The following is a 16,707-nucleotide window of genomic DNA, read 5'->3' as shown; positions in this document are numbered from 1 at the left end:
ACAGAACACTATGGGTCTACAGAACACTATGGGTCTACAGAACACTATGGGTCTACAGAACACTACATGTATACAGCGATGGTTACAGAACACTACATGTATACAGCGATGGTTACAGAACACTACAGGTATACAGAACACTACATGTATACACCGATGGTTACAGAACACTACAGGTATACAGAACACTACATGTATACAGCGATGGTTACAGAACACTACAGGTATACAGAACACTACAGGTATACAGCGATGGTTACAGAACACTACAGGTATACAGAACACTACAGGTATACAGCGATGGTTACAGAAAGTCATTGTAGGAATAGCAGTAACAGGGATTACAATCAGCTGAGATATGATAAAAGTGAGAATAAATCCAGCCCCCCCCCCCCCAGCGTCAGCCAAGCCCCCTCAGAGGGACGCCTTACCTGGTGGAGGTGCTCCCTATACTCTGGCCTGCATCTTCCTGGGTCCCTCCCTTTACCTGTCCCTCGTGACGTCCTCCACGTCACACCCACCACATTGCTCATACTGGAAGTGAGAGAGACACACAGAGAGACAGAGAGAGAGAGAGTGAGAGACAGCCACCAGTAAGTATCCGCCATGGGATGATACACAGTATACATAGATTGTACAGGCGTCGGACCCCATAGACATTAGAAGCAGATAGAGGACCCCCATACACAATAGGGGCAGATAGAGGACCCCCATAGAGATCAGGAGCAGATAGAGGACCCCCATAAAGATCAGGAGCAGATAGAGGACCCCCATAAAGATCAGGAGCAGATAGAGGACCCCCATAAAGATCAGGAGCAGATAGAGGACCCCCATAGAGATCAGGAGCAGATAGAGGACCCCCATAGAGATCAGGAGCAGATAGAGGACCCCCATAGAGATCAGGAGCAGATAGAGGACCCCCATAGAGATCAGGAGCAGATAGAGGACCCCCATAGAGATCAGGAGCAGATAGAGGACCCCCATAGAGATCAGGAGCAGATAGAGGACCCCCATAGAGATCAGGAGCAGATAGAGGACCCCCATAGAGATCAGGAGCAGATAGAGGACCCCCATAGAGATCAGGAGCAGATAGAGGACCCCCATAGAGATCAGGAGCAGATAGAGGACCCCTATAAAGATCAGGAGCAGATAGAGGACCCCCATAGAGATCAGGAGCGGATAGAGGACCCCCATAGAGATCAGGAGCAGATAGAGGCACTTGTGGTGGATTTGGGGGAAGTTTGTGTAACTTTATTCTAATCGGATGCAATAAGGGATTTCATCTTCTCCTTTCCATATGAGATAGTGTTATTTAACCCTGTGACTGCTGATATAGTGACTATATATATAGGGAGGGGGAGGACTGTAATACAAGGTCTGGAGAAGTTGTCCAGAGTCTGTGGATTCTCCTGGGTGTGTGTGTGTGTGGGGGGGTGGATGTGAGATGTGCTGCGGGGAGATGATCTGCAGATATAATGGAGGAATGTGGACCGGGGGGGGGGGGGGGGTCTCCTGTTGTTGTATTACAGTCACATTACACATGGGTATCAGGGATTGGGTGGTGTGTATAATAATACATTGTCTCCAGCTGATGACGCTTCCCTCCCTGATGTATCTCATGAATAGTTGATGTGATGGAAGCGGAGAGGCCCGGCTGTAGGATGGGTGCTGGGTGCCGGCTGTAGGATGGGTGCTGGGTGCCGGCTGTAGGATGGGTGCTGGGTGCCGGCTGTAGGATGGGTGCTGGGTGCCGGCTGTAGGATGGGTTCTGGGTGCCGCCTGTAGTATGGGTGCTGGGTGCCGGCTGTAGGATGGGTGCTGGGTGCCGGCTGTAGGATGGGTGCTGGGTGCCGGCTGTAGGATGGGTGCTGGGTGCCGCCTGTATTATTGGTGCTGGGTGACGCCTGTATCATTGGTGCTGGGTGACGGCTGTAGGATGGGTGCTGGGTGCTGGCTGTAGTATTGGTGCTGGGTGCCGGCTGTAGGATGGGTGCTGGGTGCTGGCTGTAGTATTGGTGCTGGGTGCCGCCTGTAGGATGGGTGCTGGGTGCCGGCTGTAGGATGGGTGCTGGGTGACGGCTGTAGGATGGGTGCTGGGTGCCGGCTGTAGGATGGGTGCTGGGTGCCGGCTGAAGGATGGGTGCTGGGTGCCGGCTGAAGGATGGGTGCTGGATGTAGGATGGGTGCTGGGTGCCGGCTGTAGGATGGGTGCTGGGTGCCGGCTGTAGGATGGGTGCTGGGTGCCGGCTGTAGGATGGGTGCTGGGTGCCGGCTGTAGGATGGGTGCTGGGTGCCGGCTGAAGGATGGGTGCTGGGTGCCGGCTGAAGGATGGGTGCTGGGTGCCGGCTGAAGGATGGGTGCTGGGTGCCGGCTGAAGGATGGGTGCTGGATGTAGGATGGGTGATGGGTGCCGGATGTAGGATGGGTGCTGGGTGCCGGCTGTAGGATGGGTGCTGGGTGCCGGCTGTAGGATGGGTGCTGGGTGCCGGCTGTAGGATGGGTGCTGGGTGCCGGCTGTAGGATGGGTGCTGGGTGCCGGCTGTAGGATGGGTGCTGGGTGCTGGGTGCCGGCTGTAGGATGGGTGCTGGGTGCCGGCTGTAGGATGGGTGCTGGGTATCTTGTGTTGCCATCCATGCTTTGTATGTATTATGCTCCAGTGTAGTGATGGGAAGTAAAAGCTTCGGCTTTCCAGGTATGATGGGAGTTGTAGTTTTGCAGCTGGGGGCGGCAGGTTTGATGAATGTACTGAGATCAGTTGTAGCACTGACCTCTCCTCTGGGTCATAGCACTGCTAGAGGTTCCCAAAAGTGCTGGGCGGACGTGCCAGAATGTTCAGTAACGTTCACTGAACCCAAATGTTTGTCATTTGTCTCCCGGCGTCTGCAGAAGTCGGATGCGGCCCTAGGGAGTCCTGGGAAACATGGGATGGCCATAAGCTGTATCCACCTAGGGTGGCATCCAACTTCTCCAGCTGCCGGTGATCAGATGCTGAGCGTTCAGGTTGGGAGGGAGCGGAGCGCTCGAGGGTTACTCATCTCTACTAATAATAATCTGACAACACTGGTTGTCAGGCTGCGCTGCTCACAGGTTCCATATCGATCCAGGAGTCCGACTCCCATCATTGTACTATCTGCAGACATTGTCCGTATCTGATCTCCTGTCTGTGCACTTTCCTTGTGCCGCACTAGTCCTGACCCATAAGGTGACTATACTAGAAGACCACCATTTCTTATTAAAGGGGCACTCCAGCTAAATATTTTTTTCTTTTAAATCAAATGGTTCCAGAAAGTTTATATAGCTCTGGAAATTACGTCTCTGTTCTTAGAAGCGGAGAGGGAGACATCTGCCACTATAACATGGCCTCCTGCTTTGGTGCCAGGTCCTCTTCAGGTCTCGGCAGACTCCTCGGCGGCTTGTTGCTGCATCGCGGTGGATGCGGCGAGCACCCGGCACAACCGCTACAAACAGCAGATGATGAAGGATTGATTAGAGGGTTTTGGTTCCAGATCCAGGTAAACAGAGCGAGGCCTGGAGACAGAGTGCAGGGGGTGATGGAATTATCGTCTATGCGTCCTCGCTGTATGGCGGCCATCTTTACCAGCAGCCGATGTTATTATCGCCGACGGTTTTGGTGCTGGATTTAGAACAGGAAGGTTTGATATATAAAACTATTATTATACCCAAAGGATTGTAAAGTGAATGGAGCATCAGGTCCATCGCAGATTTTTTTTAACCTTAATTGGTTGTGGGATCCTGGTGGCGCAGTCAGTTTTTTTTTTTTTTATGATTCCAAAGAGCTTTATTGAAATATCAGCGTTATACATCAAAGGGTGCAAACAGTGGCGAACTATAAAACAGTAGACAAAACAACAGGGATGCGCTGCAAGCGCAACACTTGACCAGAGTCGTGGTCTAATAAGAGTTGCTAAACACAATGTAATACAGTGTAAAACAATAAGCCATATGTAAGTGCTAAGTCAGAAAGCGCCAAATCGTTGGCTCGCTAATTGTGTTACTGAAGATCATAACTATAAAGGCAGGGTAGCAGACTGCAGTGGGAAGCAGAAGTGGGGAAAGAGTGGAGGGATAAAGAATAGAAAAGGGAAAGTAGAGGGGGAAGTCTTAGGGAGGGGGGGGGGGGGGAGAGGGGTGATAGGGCCTAGCAGGTGAGGGAGCGGTATTGTGGAGAGGAGAGAAAGGAGAGCCAGGGGCCCCATGTGGCAGTATGTTTAGAGGTGTCAGTAGGGGATGAAGCCAATAAGTCCTCCATGTCCTCCATGTGTTGTATGTGGGTAACTTCCGCAAACCACTCCCCAGGGTCGGCGGGTCCACAGACCTCCAGTGTCTGGGGATAATGGTTTTAGCAGCCTGCAGTAAGTGGCGTGCCAGAGACTTTTTGAATTTAGATTGAGTCATGGGGAACATAAAGAGCAAGGCAGCCTCAGGTGTATGGGGTACCTGCACACCGGTGACGTCTGCAATAGTTTTGAGCACCACGGACCAGAGGGGTGCAAGACGGGGGCAACCCCACCAAATGTGTGTCATAGTGCCCTCTCCCACCCCACAGCGCCAGCAGGTATCGGGGACCGAGGGGTACCAACTGTGGAGGGATGTAGGGACCCTATACCACCGAGTCAAGATCTTATAGCAAGTTTCTTGTGCTTTGGTGGCAATTGTAGCTTTGTGGGTTAGGAAGAAGCACTTGGCCCACTGGGGCTCCGTAAACTGCTTCCCCAGCTCTGACTCCCATGCCGTGCAGAAATGGGGTAGAGCTTGCGATCGGGCAGAGACCATCAGCCCATAGATAATGGAAATGGCATGCGGGGGGCCCGTGTTGGAGAGGCAGAGTTTTTCAAAGTCCGTGGTGGGTCGGTGCAGCTGTTTGCCCCGTGAGACGGTCTGGTGGAAGTGGCGTAGCTGAAGATGCTCAAAGGGAGCCCGTCTGGAGGGGGAGGCCTCTCCTAAGATAGCAGCAAGGGGTTTTAGAGAGCCGCCAGCGAGGACGTGACAAAAACGTAGGGGACGGGGTTTGGAGTGGCCAAGGAAAGGGGCAGACGAAGCAGCCGGCGCAAAGAGCGGGTGGTCAGTAACTGGGAGAAGCGGACCCGTCCGGTCCACCAAGGATTCCTCCGGGCGTGTTGAAGAGAGAATGGCAAGAGTATGTCGCGAGGAGAAGGAAAGTGTTAGCGGGTCCGACGGGGACCAGGTCCAGGGGAGAGTAGAGAGGGCCTTGGGGCAAATGTCCTGTGCCAGGCGCACCCAAAGTTTCGAATTTCTGTTGTGCACCACATCAAGCAATCTGGTGTAGGCACAGGAGAGGTAATAAAGTCGACAGTCCGGAAGACCCGCGCCCCCTAGGAGCTTGGGTCTGGTAAGCAGTCGCCGATTAAGTCTAGGGCGCCCACCGGCCCAGACAAAGGCCCCAAAGCATCTCTGGATCTGGTGCCAGTAGGAGGCAGGGATCAGGAGGGGGATGGTCTGCAGGAGATAGAGGAGCCTGGGTAGTAGGGTCATTTTAATAATGCTTATACGCCCAAACCAGGAGAATTCATTCCTGTCCCAGGCCGTTAAATCAGTGCGGAACCGGGCGAGGAGGGGCTGAAAGTTAGCAGCGAAGAGAGTTGATAGGTTTGTTGATATTTTGACACCTAGGTAGGTGATTCCACCAGGTGGCCAGGCAAATGGAAAGGAAGTGCGCAGGTTAGAAACCAAGGAGTCTGGGAGAGAAACGTTAAGAGCCTCAGACTTGCCAAGATTGATCTTATAGTTGGACCAGGCGCCGAACTCCGACAGCCGCGCCATCAATGAGGGGAGCGAGACCCGAGGGATAGCTATGTACGCAGTCAGTTTTTTTTCCGCCTGGTTTCTGCGTTCGGCGCCGGTCTTTTCCTGAGCATCGGCTTCCAGTGTGACAATATCTAATAGTTTACTAAGATTCTCATTTTTCAATATCTACAGAGCAGGCTTTTATCGTGTGTACACTGGGAGGAGTATACACGGTAAGATCTTGCACCTGTGGGTTGCTGTTGCACTTTTTGTATTTTTGTCGATATACCCTCTGAGGTGCGGATCCATTGATTCTAATCCTGTCACAGAGGGGAGGGGGTCACACTGGGGCGAAAGTGTCAAAACCAGAGCTGCTGGTGAGCGGATAAGAGATAAGAAGCCATTCACTTCATCATCTCATCTGTAGTGAGAACTAGAGATGATCCGCTGGAGTCTGATGGTTCGGCATTGGAATAGTGGTGGCTGAAGAAGTTGGATGCCACCCTAGGGAGTACGGGAATAGGCTGTATCCTTGTTTTCTACGACTCCCTGGGGCGGCATCCGACTTCTTCGGCCACTAATAATCCAATGGCGAACGATCAGGCTCCAGCTGCATCATCATCATCATTGTTCATTGTTATATCTCACCTTAGAGGGAAGCATGCAAGTATTCAGGAAGAGCAGATCACGGCAGGGGCCATACTGCAATATAGACTGGTGTGTATTTCTGTATATGTTCTGTATGACACAGCATCTGCTTTGTACTGACTGGCAGCCAGACTAAGTGATGTCCCTAAGCACTGCAGACAGTGGATACGAATCTATACGATTACGGATCGGAGTCTGAGCAGTTGTGAAGGTTTTTTTCCATTAGTTTTTTTCCTCTTTCTTGTCTCAGCTTTTCTACTAATGAACAATGAGAGATCAGACAATAAATCATCTCCAGCATGTACGCAGCCTGACTCTCCAGCCGCCCCTGTGTAGGAGGACGACTACTGTAAAAGGAAATGATGAGATGACATGGGAATGATGACATCTGTAGGACGATCTGCATTATTCTGGATGATGGGAGCCCAAGAAACAAACTCTGCTGCTTGTACATGTATTTTTCTCTTAAAGGTATTATCCAGCTACTTTCTTGCAAAAACAGCGCCACCCCTGTCCTCAGGCTGTGAATGATATTGCAGTTCAGCTCCATCTACTTCAATGGCACTGAGCTTTTAATAATAGACCCAAAGTGGAGCCATTTCTCCTGTTTTATACCCCTAATGCTTCAAGCTTTACTCTAAGGGTATGTTCATACAACATTTATTTTTGTCCGCCATCATTTTCAGGCACACATACGGGCGTTATTATCAAAATGACTGCTCCACACTGATGAGGGGCAACACCCCGAAACAGCTGTATGTGGATAAATACCTTGTCATTACATTGACTTATAGGGCCACTTAATATGGTGGTTTTGGTGGTTTCCTTACAGGAGCCGCCCCTTGGCTGGGTCCTTCCCGGAGGGATATCTGGCTAGTCCTGGGTTTCGAGACTCTTTGATGAGGCTCCACAGGCTTTTCTTTTGCATATTCATGTTTCCCAGGGGGCAATGCAAAAGTTTCCTGGAGGAAACCGGTGACTCCCTGACGACCCCCAGAGTGTAAAACCCTGGGATTACCGGGACGGACCCAGGACAGTTGTAGTGAGGTGGTAGCAGAAGGTGGCCAGGAGGAAGTAGGTGTTACTTAGGTGTAGTAAGGTTTCGGGACTGTCTTGGGGCCTTGTGTATTAGTACAGTACTCTGCCGGCATACCTTGTAGTGTGAAGAAGAAGCTCGTACTCACGGTTAAGGCTGAGAAAGAAGAAGAAGAAGAAGACTGCCTTTTGCCACAGAGTGTCAGGTCTGGTAGTACAGGTCCCAGGGTAGAACATCTGGGTGTACCTAACCTCTCAAGGTTTCCCAAGTAAGCTGAGTAGGTTCCAATGGAGTACTTCAGTTTATGCTCTTTGCTCCACTGCAGATCAATCCTGTAAGGTGGATTGTTCCGAAGAGTAGACTATCCCAGGCGTAAGCAAGGTGTGCCCAGATGACAGATCCCCCACCTCTGGGGTTAGCACTGTATACTTGTTATGTCACAGACCTCACAGAACTAACTGAGAAGGACCCCTGGGCCCTGGCCTGGCTGTAAACTGCAGCAGCAACTCTTTCTCTGTCTTGTTTTCCTTCTCAACACCAACTAGAAAGACCCCCCTCCCACCAGGAACTAACTTGTTTAAATAAGGGTGACTGGGACTAACCTCCCATTGGTGGGGAAAGTGCCAGAAGAAATTGGTGTGAGTGTGTAATAGGGTGAAAGAGTGTGAGGCACCTAAACCAGTGACTGCATAACACAACACAGTAAAACAGACAGTTAACCCTTTACATTTCTTAAACTGTGCTTAAAAACTAGGGAAAGTGAGACACCAAGTGGTGGTAGTGCGGAAGGGCACTCATCATCCCATAGTGTGACATCTGACAGTTACCTATAGACAGGTGAAATAGAACTTAGTGGCACACCTGTACTGGGGCACTACTACGCACAGGTGATCGGTACTCATCAAATGACTGCAAGAATGAGGCTGGGAGTATTCACCTGTCACATTAATAACCTGTGACTATACGGCTGATACTAGGTGTGGTCCTACCAAGGGGACAAAGTCTAGACCAGGTGACTCTTTTGTTGTGATCACCTGTAGAATAACCTGTTGTCTAGTGATACGCCGTATACTGGGAACAGCCCACAGGTAGCGGTGAGTGGATCTGTCAAACTGTAAAACATTTGACTCCTGGTGGCTGGAGAAGTAGGATGTAGCCGTATGGTATCCACCAGGACTCCCTAGGGCGGCATCCATCTGCAGCCTCTTGTCTTGTCCATGTGCGTCCACTGAGCCTGTAACCTACTACTACAGGGTGCTGTGGCCTCCAGGACTTTTACCACTGACCCCTACTCAACCCTCTCACTTTCCTCCTCTCTCCCAGACACATCCTCTGCCCCTGTAAGGCTGGGTTCACACTACGTATATTTCAGTCAGTATTGTGGTCCTCATATTGCAACCAAAACCAGGAGTGGATTAAAAACACAGAAAGGCTCTGTACACACAATGGTGAAATTGAGTGGATGGCCGCCATATAACAGTAAATAACGGCCATTATTTCAATATAACAGCCGTTGTTTTAAAATAACAGCAAATATTTGCCATTAAATGGCGGCCATCCACTCAATTACATCATTGTGTGAACAGAGCCTTTCTGTGTTTTTAATCCACTCCTTGTTTTGGTTGCAATATGAGGACCACAATACTGACTGAAATATACGTAGTGTGAACATAGCCTTATACTGGATCCGTTGTATCATCATACTGGGGGGGGGGGGGGGGGGATCATAAACAATTGCTGGATCATTTGGGTGGCCCTTTGCTGCCATCATTCGTTGGCTGCTTGTCTCTTATGGCCAATAAGAAATGAATATTTTAATATTTAGCACAGTAGAATGGTCGACAGATAATCGACAGATAAGCTTTTGCCCCGATTACATACCGGTCAGGTTGTGTTCAGACATTGCAGTTTTATTGCAGTACTGTGTGTATGTGGACGCAGCCTGACAGCTATGGGATACGGCCAGTAATGACACTATGCTGGTAACCCATGCTTGCCCAGCTGACCCCACTCATTCATATTGCCGCCTTCCAGGGTTTCATCTGGTTCCTCTTGTTTCAATAGTGTAAAATAACATTGTAGTGTAAACCTGTGTCTGTAATAAACCAGTGTGAGACCAACCCCATCCTCCCATCTGTGCAACCAGAGCCATAGACCTCCATCTGCCCATTGTGTAATGTCATCCAGAGAATAATATCCATTATAATATCTCTCATAAGCTGTCATCCGGAGACGTTGGTTCTATGGGGTTTCTCCTCTCTCATATGGTGTCATCCGGAGACGTTGGTTCTATGGGGTTTCTCCTCTCTCATATGGTGTCATCCGGAGACGTTGGCTCTATGGGGTTTCTGATCTCTTATATTGTATAATCCGGAGACGTTGGCTCTATGGGGTTTCTGATCTCTTATATGGTGTCATCCGGAGACGTTGGCTCTATGGGGTTTCTGATCTCTTATATGGTGTCATCCGGAGACGTTGGTTCTATGGGGTTTCTCATCTCTTATTTGGTGTCATCCGGAGGCGTTGGCTCTGTGGGGTTTCTGATCTCTTATATGGTGTCATCCAAAGACATTGGCTTTATGGGGTTTCTGATCTTTTATATGGTGTTATTCAAAGATGTTGGCTCTATGGGGTTTCTGATCTCTTATATGGTATAATCAGGAGACGTTGGTTCTATGGGGTTTCTCATCTCTTATATGGTGTCATCAGGAGACATTGGCTCTGTGGGGTTCCTTATCTCTTATATTGGGCCATTTGGAGATGTTGGCTCTATGGGGTTTCTCATCTCTTATATGGTGTCATCCGGAGACATTGGCTCTGTGGGGTTCCTTATCTCTTATATTGGGCCATTTGGAGATGTTGGCTCTATGGGGTTTCTGATCTCTTATAATGGTGTCATCCGGAGACGTTGGCTCTATGGGGTTTCTGATCTCTTATATGGTGTCATCCAGAGACGTTGGCTCTATGGGGTTTCTCATCTCTTATATTGGGTCATTTGGACATGTTGGCTCTATGGGGTTTCTGTTCTCCTATATTGGGTGATCCGGAGGCGTTGGCTCCATGGGGTTTCTGATCTCTTATATGGTATAATCCGGAGACGTTGGCTCTATGGGGTTTCTGATCTCTTATTTGGTGTCATCCGGAGACGTTGGCTCTATGGGGTTTCTCATCTCTTATATTGGGTCATTTGGACATGTTGGCTCTATGGGGTTTCTGTTCTCCTATATTGGGTGATCCGGAGGCGTTGGCTCCATGGGGTTTCTGATCTCTTATATGGTATAATCCGGAGACGTTGGCTCTCTGGGGTTTCTGATCTCTTATATTGTATAATTCGGAGACGTTGGCTCTATGGGGTTTCTGATCTCTTATAACCACAGAAAAAAGGAACACTTCAATCAGCTCACCATGCTTGCTCTAATGATATGAGTGGCTCTCCTGATCCAGAGCACGGGAGACTCAGTATTGCGGGCCGTATCCCGTAGAGTCCAATGAAAGAAAAAATCGTCTCCAGCTCTTCGATAAAAGTAGTTAATCTTTCTGATCTCTTATATTGGGTCATTTGGAGATGTTGGCCCTATGGGGTTTCTGATCTCTTATATGGTATAATCCGGAGACGTTGGCTCTATGGGGTTTCTGTTCTCCTATATTGGGTCATCCGGAGGCGTTGGCTCTATGGGGTTTCTATTCTCCTATATTGGGTCATCCAGAGACGTTGGCTCTATGGGGTTTCTGATCTCTTATTTGGTGTCATCCGGAGACATTGGCTCTATGGGGTTTCTGATCTCTTATTTTGTATAATCCGGAGACGCTGGCTCTATGGGGTTTCTGATCTCTTATTTGCTGTCATCCGGAGACATTGGCTCTGTGGGGTTTCTGATCTCTTATATGGTGTCATCCAAAGACATTGGCTTTATGGGGTTTCTGATCTTTTATATGGTGTTATTCAAAGATGTTGTCTCTATGGGGTTTCTGATCTCTTTTATTGGGTCATTTGGAGATGTTGGCTCTATGGGGTTTTGGATCTCCTATATTGGGTCATCCGGAGACGTTGGCTCTATGGGGTTTCTGATCTCTCATATGGTATCATCCGGAGACGTTGGCTCTATGGGGTTTCTATTCTCCTATATTGGGTCATCCAGAGACGTTGGCTCTATGGGGTTTCTGATCTCTTAGATTGTATAATCCGGAGACGCTGGCTCTATGGGGTTTCTGATCTCTTATTTGGTGTCATCCGGAGGCGTTGGCTCTATGGGGTTTCTGATCTCTTATTTGCTGTCATCCGGAGACATTGGCTCTGTGGGGTTTCTGATCTCTTATATGGTGTCATCCAAAGACATTGGCTTTATGGGGTTTCTGATCTTTTATATGGTGTTATTCAAAGATGTTGGCTCTATGGGGTTTCTGATCTCTTATATGGTATAATCAGTAGACGTTGGATCTACGGGGTTCCTCATCTCTTATATGGTGTCATCCGGAGACGTTGGCTCTATTGGATTTCTCATCTCTTATATTGGGTCATTTGGAGATGTTGGCTCTATGGGGTTTCGGATCTCCTATATTGGGTCATCCGGAGACGTTGGCTCTATGGGGTTTCTGATCTCTCATATGGTATCATCCGGAGACGTTGGCTCTATGGGGTTTCTGATCTCTCATATGGTATCATCCGGAGACGTTGGCTCTATGGGGTTTCTGTTCTCCTATATTGGGTCATCCAGAGACGTTGGCTCTATGGGGTTTCTGATCTCTTATATTGGGTCATTTGGAGACGTTGGCTCTATGGGGTTTCTGATCTCTTATATTGTATAATCCGGAGACGCTGGCTCTATGGGGTTTCTGATCTCTTATATGGTGTCATCCAAAGACATTGGCTTTATGGGGTTTCTGATCTTTTATATGGTGTTATTCAAAGATGTTGGCTCTATGGGGTTTCTGATCTCTTATATGGTATAATCCGTAGACGTTGGCTCTATTGGATTTCTCATCTCTTATATTGGGTAATTTGGATATGTTGGCTCTATGGGGTTTCTCATCTCTTATATTGTGTAATCCAGAGATGTTGGCTCTGTGGGGTTTCTTATCTCTTATATTGTATAATTCGTAGACGTTGGCTCTATGGGGTTTCTGATCTCTTATTTGGTGTCATCCGGAGACGTTCGGCTCTATGGGGTTTCTGATTTCTTATATGGTGTCATCCGAAGACGTTGGCTCTATGGGGTTTCTCATCTCTTATATTGGGTCATTTGGAGATGTTGGCTCTATGGGGTTTCTGTTCTCCTATATTGGGTCATCCGAAGACGTTGGCTCTGTGGGGTTTCTGATCTCTTATATTGGGTCATTTGGATATGTTGGCTCTATGGGGTTTCTCATCTCTTATATGGTATAATCAGGAGACGTTGGCTCTGTGGGGTTTCTCATCTCTTATATGGTGTCATTCGGAGATGTTGGCTCTGTGGGGTTTCTCATCTCTTATATTGTATAATTCGTAAACGTTGGCTCTATGGGGTTTCTGATCTCTTATTTGGTGTCATCCGGAGACTTTGGCTCTGTGGGGTTTCTCATCTCTTATATTGTATAATCCGGAGACGTTGGCTCTATGGGGTTTCTGATCTCTTTTATTGGGTCATTTGGAGATGTTGGCTCTATGGGGTTTTGGATCTCCTATATTGGGTCATCCGGAGACGTTGGCTCTATGGGGTTTCTGATCTCTCATATGGTATCATCCGGAGACGTTGGCTCTATGGGGTTTCTGATCTCTCATATGGTATCATCCGGAGACGTTGGCTCTATGGGGGTTCTGATCTCTCATATGGTATCATCCGGAGACGTTGGCTCTATGGGGTTTCTGTTCTCCTATATGGGGTCATCTGGAGAAGTTGGCTCTATCGGGTTTCCATGCTCCAGTAGTGTGTATGGCATCCGTCTATCTTTAAATGTAACATAGTAATAGCTGAGATGAATAATAGATATGGATGAGACTTTATATAACTCAGTAGTATATCTGTATATTTCGGAGCCCCCAGTACCTCCCCCCTTATACACCTATACGCCCCTTATAAGGAGGCCTGTCTGCTGTACACAGAGGCTGCCATGGTGGGGCTGACAGCTATATAAGGGAGAATATCCTGTGTTTGGGTTCGGATCCGAGTGTCCCACAGATCCTGCATCCTCCTCAAATTCCTTTTCCATGTATGGCCAAATCCCAGGCGGGAGGGAAGCCGGGAGGGGGAGAGGGAGCCTGCCCCCATTGGTCGCTCTCTTCCCCTTTGGATTTAGGACCCTGGGAAGGTTGGTGCAGACCGTCCCTGTGTCCTGATCCACAGAGGAGAGAGAGCTCTGAGTTGCTGTTTTCCTCCTGTGCAGGTAAGAAGTGTACGCTGTATACCTCTCCCTGCAGCATTCACCTACCACACCCTGCCTGTGGGGTCTGTCCTGTGCCTGGTACTATAACACCACAGCTTCTCAGGTACTATAACACCACAGCTTCTCAGGTACTATAACACCACAGCTTCTCAGGTACTATAACACCGGAGCTTCTCAGCTACTATAACACCACAGCTACTCAGGTACTATAAGGTACTATAACACCGCAGCTTCTCAGGTACTATACCACCACAGCTTCTCAGGTACTATAACACCACAGCTTCTCAGGTACTATAACACCACAGCTTCTCAGCTACTATAACACCGGAGCTTCTCAGGTACTATAACACCACAGCTTCTCAGGTACTATAACACCACAGCTTCTCAGGTACTATACCACCACAGCTTCTCAGGTACTATAACACCGGAGCTTCTCAGGTACTATAACACCACAGCTTCTCAGGTACTATAACACCACAGCTTCTCAGGTACTATACCACCACAGCTTCTCAGGTACTATAACACCACAGCTTCTCAGGTACTATACCACCACAGCTTCTCAGGTACTATAACACCGGAGCTTCTCAGGTACTATAACACCACAGCTTCTCAGGTACTATAACACCACAGCTTCTCAGGTACTATAACACCACAGCTTCTCAGGTACTATAACACCGGAGCTTCTCAGGTACTATAACACCGGAGCTTCTCAGGTACTATAACACCGGAGCTTCTCAGGTACTATAACACCGCAGCTTCTCAGGTACTATAACACCGCAGCTTCTCAGGTACTATAACACCGCAGCTTCTCAGGTACTATAACACCGCAGCTTCTCAGGTACTATAACACCGCAGCTTCTCAGGTACTATAACACCGGAGCTTCTCAGCTACTATAAGACCGGAGCTTCTCAGGTACTATAACACCACAGCTTCTCAGGTACTATAACACCACAGCTTCTCAGGTACTATAACACCGGAGCTTCTCAGGTACTATAACACCGGAGCTTCTCAGGTACTATAACACCGCAGCTTCTCAGGTACTATAACACCGGAGCTTCTCAGGTACTATAACACCGGAGCTTCTCAGGTACTATAACACCACAGCTTCTCAGGTACTATAACACCACAGCTTCTCAGGTACTATAACACCGGAGCTTCTCAGGTACTATAACACCACAGCTTCTCAGGTACTATAACACCACAGCTTCTCAGGTACTATAACACCACAGCTTCTCAGGTACTATAACACCACAGCTTCTCAGGTACTATAACACCACAGCTTCTCAGGTACTATAACACCGGAGCTTCTCAGGTACTATAACACCACAGCTTCTCAGGTACTATAACACCGGAGCTTCTCAGGTACTATAACACCACGGCTTCTCAGGTACTATAACACCACGGCTTCTCAGGTACTATAACACCACGGCTTCTCAGATACTATAACACCACGGCTTCTCAGGTACTATAACACCACAGCTTCTCAGGTACTATAACACCACGGCTTCTCAGGTACTATAACACCGGAGCTTCTCAGGTACTATAACACCACAGCTTCTCAGCTACTATAACACCGGAGCTTCTCAGGTACTATAACACCACAGCTTCTCAGGTACTATAACACCACAGCTTCTCAGCTACTATAACACCATAGCTTCTCAGGTACTATAACACCACAGCTTCTCAGGTACTATAACACCGGAGCTTCTCAGGTACTATAACACCACAGCTTCTCAGCTACTATAACACCGGAGCTTCTCAGCTACTATAACACCACAGCTTCTCAGCTACTATAACACCCCAGCTTCTCAGGTACTATAACACCGGAGCTTCTCAGGTACTATAACACCACAGCTTCTCAGGTACTATAACACCACAGCTTCTCAGGTACTATAACACCAATGTAATGTAATGTTGTGGACATAGGATGGTGCATATCTTATACGGTCACAGGGATGGATAATGTATATATTAGATGTTCTTGAGCAGGATATATATGTATACATGTACAATAAGCAGATATTATATGCTGTATACAATAGCAAATAATGGAAAGAGTGAAGTGTGAACGGCCGCCAACTCTTACTATATACATGTGGCTCCAGCTGTAACAACACTACTACTCCCAGCATGCTGGTTGGAGACTCCAGCTATATACTATGATGACCAAGTGTACAAAGGTTGTCTAGAAGAAGGTAAATGCTATTGATCTTATATTCTATAGATAGTGTATATAGCAAACTAATAACATGGGAGCACACTACTTATTATGTACCTGTCACTTTAAGAACTTTAGACAGATGTGTGAGAAGTTGTGATTGGTCCTGACGGACTGCTACAACCAGGCTGCTCCAATGGACGCTCACAAAAACTTTACATATGTGAAAAGTTTTTTTAAAGTGACAGTGCCCATTTAGCTAGATAGTATCCCAGTCCGGTTATAGACGACCTTATGGTGTCTCCTCCGTATTTTGGCCATGACTGTAACTTATGGCTCCGTCCAGATTTGCAGGATTTACAGAGATCCCATGTACACAGTCAGGCTGGAGACGCTTTGTTTTTACGGCCCCCGGATTTACTGACTGCTTTTTTGCCGTTTACATCAACAATAAATATTTGTGACTGTTGTAAAAGTGACGGCGAGTCGCAGATGTAACATGTAATCTTATTGCAGGTGGTGGAATGACATATGCTGCACGTGCCCTGAGTTATATCCACAACACGTTATATACTGCAAATAGGAAACCATAATAATATTAAAGGGGTTTATAAAAAATATGAAAATCTCCAGTCTTCCAGTACTTATCAGCTGCTGTATGTCCTGCAGGAAGTGGTGTATTCTCTCCAGTCTGACACAATGCTCTCTACTGCCACCTCTGTCTTTCGCAATAGCG

The 16,707-nt window shown here is 48.1% G+C and overlaps 2 protein-coding genes across 4 annotated transcripts in view; one reads left to right on the top strand and one right to left on the bottom strand.

Annotated features, from left to right (window-relative positions):
• LOC138772521 (phosphatidate phosphatase LPIN3-like) overlaps positions 1-16,707 on the bottom strand; it is a 123,093-nt gene that overhangs the window by 60,298 nt on the left and 46,088 nt on the right. Inside the window, exon 1 of one of the 2 annotated variants that reach the window (XM_069952969.1) lies at positions 432-515. The exons of the other annotated variant lie outside the window; for it this stretch is intronic. The gene's annotated coding sequence lies outside the window, so the exon portion shown is untranslated. Of the gene's footprint in view, positions 1-431; positions 516-16,707 lie in introns of those variants that run through there. 2 annotated transcript variants of the gene reach the window in all.
• Positions 533-16,707, top strand: part of MYL9 (myosin light chain 9) — a 36,482-nt gene continuing 20,307 nt past the window's right edge. Inside the window, exon 1 of one of the 2 annotated variants that reach the window (XM_069952982.1) lies at positions 533-593. The gene's annotated coding sequence lies outside the window, so the exon portion shown is untranslated. Of the gene's footprint in view, positions 594-13,704; positions 13,813-16,707 lie in introns of those variants that run through there. The other variant, XM_069952980.1, reaches the window with a different exon arrangement.

Source organism: Dendropsophus ebraccatus, chromosome 14 (assembly GCF_027789765.1).
Source record: "Dendropsophus ebraccatus isolate aDenEbr1 chromosome 14, aDenEbr1.pat, whole genome shotgun sequence".
Classification (NCBI taxonomy): Eukaryota; Metazoa; Chordata; class Amphibia; order Anura; family Hylidae; genus Dendropsophus; species Dendropsophus ebraccatus.
The sequence above is the reverse complement of the archived record's forward strand: the minus strand, read 5'-3'. Positions and strand labels throughout refer to the sequence as shown.